Source organism: Nycticebus coucang, chromosome 12, assembly GCF_027406575.1.
Source record: "Nycticebus coucang isolate mNycCou1 chromosome 12, mNycCou1.pri, whole genome shotgun sequence".
NCBI lineage: Eukaryota > Metazoa > Chordata > Mammalia > Primates > Lorisidae > Nycticebus > Nycticebus coucang.
In genome coordinates, this window is record NC_069791.1 from 49,495,915 (window position 1) to 49,499,128 (window position 3,214).

Sequence of the window (3,214 nt, forward strand, 5' to 3'; positions counted from 1 at the left end):
TTGTTTTCTTTCTTCTGCTTCACTTGTATTTAATTCAGGTTTTCTGTTTTCATTCTCTTTAGTTACATATTCAGGGAATTTTATTTCTAATTCCATTTTCTGTAATATAAACATTTAAGGCAATGAATTTGTCACAAGAAAGACTTTTGCTCTATTCTATTTATAACTCATACATACATTGGGACTAACAATTGTAGTGATTTCTTTAGTTCTTATTTTCTTTAGCAAAATATGACAGAATAAAACATCATGTAGACTGTCACATTTTGGGTTATGTACTTCAAATTGGGTAAACTGTGGCTACAGTAATTCTGTGAAGCTGAAAATGTTCTAGATGACCATTCAAATGTGGTTAGTGTGATGGAAAAACTGATTTTACATGCTATTTTTTCCATTAATTATTATTATTATTATTTTTATTTTTATATATTTTTTGCAGTTTTTGGCCCGGGCTGCATTTGAACCCTCCACCTCTGTCATATGGGGCCGGCCCCCTACCCCTTTGAGCCACAGGTATCACCACCCTCCATTAATTATTATTAACAGTGAATAACTGCATTTTAAATGGCTATGTCCTCTGGCCAAGCTTGGCTAGTGGTACTGTATTGAGAGGACAGTTTCATATTTTATATTAATATGCTTATAATAGGAGATTACAGTATACTCTTGGGACATTCCTATGAGAATAAAAATATGAGTATTCTGTGTTAGTGTATGTGTGAGTGTGTGCATGGGTGCATTTTTGTAGTGGTTAATTGTCCAGTTAAATCTTTCTATAGGCTCACTGCTACACCGTTCCTGTGTAATAAGCAGTGAGACAGAATTGTTTATCATGTGGTTATGATCATTTATTCATTCATTTCTTTCAATTCTATGTTGAAATAGTACTATTAGGTACATACATATGTTAAAAAAATATGATTAATGATTTGAAAAATAAATAAATTATTATTAAACTTCATTACTAATAATGACTCTAGCCTTATAACATAAGCCATAGAAGTTTTCTACTGGTCTGTATACGGTTCATTTTTTAAAATTTCAAAATATTAAGAAGGTACAACTTTTTGTTACTTATCATGCTTAGGTCAGACCTTTTGGTGTGCCTATAACCAGAAGGCACATTGTACCCAAGGTTCATTGTACCCAATACATGCATATTTACTCCTAAGTCCCCCAAGCTCCCCCTTCTTGGTTTCCAGTGTCCTTCATATCTCTTTGTGCCTGTATGTACCCATTGTTAATCTCCCTTTTATTAATGAGATCATCTGGTGTTTGATTTCTATTTTTGAGATATCCACTTAGAGTAATAGTCTTAGTTTCATCTAAGTTATTGTAAAAGACACTATTTCATTCCTTCTTATGATTGAGTAGTATTACATGGTGTATATCATACTTTCTTTATCCACGCATGAAGTATGGGCACTTAATTAATTCCACATCTTTGAAATTGTAAACTGTGCTATGATAAACATTTGAGTGCAGGTGTCTTTTTATAAAATGCCTTCCTTTTTCATTTCTTTCAAATATTAAGGGGGTACAACTATTTTTGTTATATGGATAACTTTATAATGCCTATGTCAGGGATATTAGTGTTCCTCTCACCCAAATAGCATTCACTGTACCCGTTATGTAGATTTTTATCACTTCTGTCCTCCCCATCCCCTTCTTGATTTCCAATGACTTACTTATCTCAATGCCCACCTGTGGTCATCAATTAGTTCCATAATATTAGAGAGTTACATGTGGTGTTTATTTTTCCATTCCTATAATATGTCATTTAGGGAATGGACTCCAGTACTACCAAAATTGCTGCAAAAGACATTCATTCATTACTTCTAATAGTGAGTGGTAGAACTCCACAGTATACATTCTGGTATCACATTTTGATAATCCATTCATGAATTGATGGGCACTTAGGTTGATTTTACATCTTTGCTATTGTGAATTGTGCTGCAATAAGTGTTCAATTTCAGGTGTCTTTTAGATGAAATGACTTCTTTTCCTTTGGATAGTAGCCAGTGTGGGATTACTGGGCTGAATGGTAAGTCTTTATTTATTTTCTTGAGGAATCTCCATACTGTTTGCCATAGTGTTTGTACTAATTTGCAATCTCACCAACAGCGCGTAAGTGTTCCTTTCCCTTTGCATCCATTTACTGTCTTGACCTTTTATATTTTATTTATTTATTGTATTTATTGTATTTATTTATTTTTTTGAGACAGAGTCTCACTATGTTACCCTCAGTAGAGTGCTTGGCATCACAGCTCACAGCAACCTCAAACTCTTGGGCTTAAGTGATTCTCTTGACTCAGCCTCCTGAGTAGCTGGAACTAAAGCCCCCACCTCCACAATGCCTGGCTACTTTTTGGTTGCAGTTGTCGTTGTTAGCAGGCCTGGGCCAGGCTTTAACCCGCCAACTTTGATGTATAAGGCTGACACCCTACTCACTGAGCTACAGGTGCCGAACCTGTCTTGACTTTTAATAGTAGCCATTCTGATAGGGGTATAATGGTATCTCCTTGTTATTTTAATTTTCATTTTCCTGATGATTAGCAATATTAAACATTTCTTCCTATGCACGTTGATTATCTGTATATCTTCATCTGTGAACCTTTTTCATGTCTTTAGCCCAATTTTTGATAGGGTTATTTGCTCTTTTTTTCTTAATTTGCCTGATCTGTGTAGAATCTAAGTATTACTACATTACCAGATGTATAGAGTGTGAATAGTTTCTCCCATTTGATAGGTTGTCTATACTGTTGATTATTGTCTTACCTGCACAGAATCCTTTTAATTTGATAAAGTCTTATTTGTTCATTCATTCATTTATTTATTCATTCATTTTCTGTCCCTACATATTTATGATGTTACCTCCAGAGAAACTCATTGTTGGGATCCTGGAAAGAATCATCTGTTTTATCTGAATGTCCACCATGTTAACAAGAGTTGTCCTACCCTGTGAGTAGGTTTTGGAAGAATGAAAAGAAACTTTTACACTTAATGATTGAAAGGGCCTCTAAACATTTCATAACATCAGGGAATAGAGTTATCACACTAACAATATTTTTCTGAAGTAAATGAGAAATTGTTATTCTGAAGTTTTCTTTTTTCTTTTTATTATTATTATTTTTTTTTATTGTTGGGGATTCATTGAGGGTACAATAAGCCAGTTACACTGATTGCAATTGTTAGGTAAAGTCCCTCTTGCAAT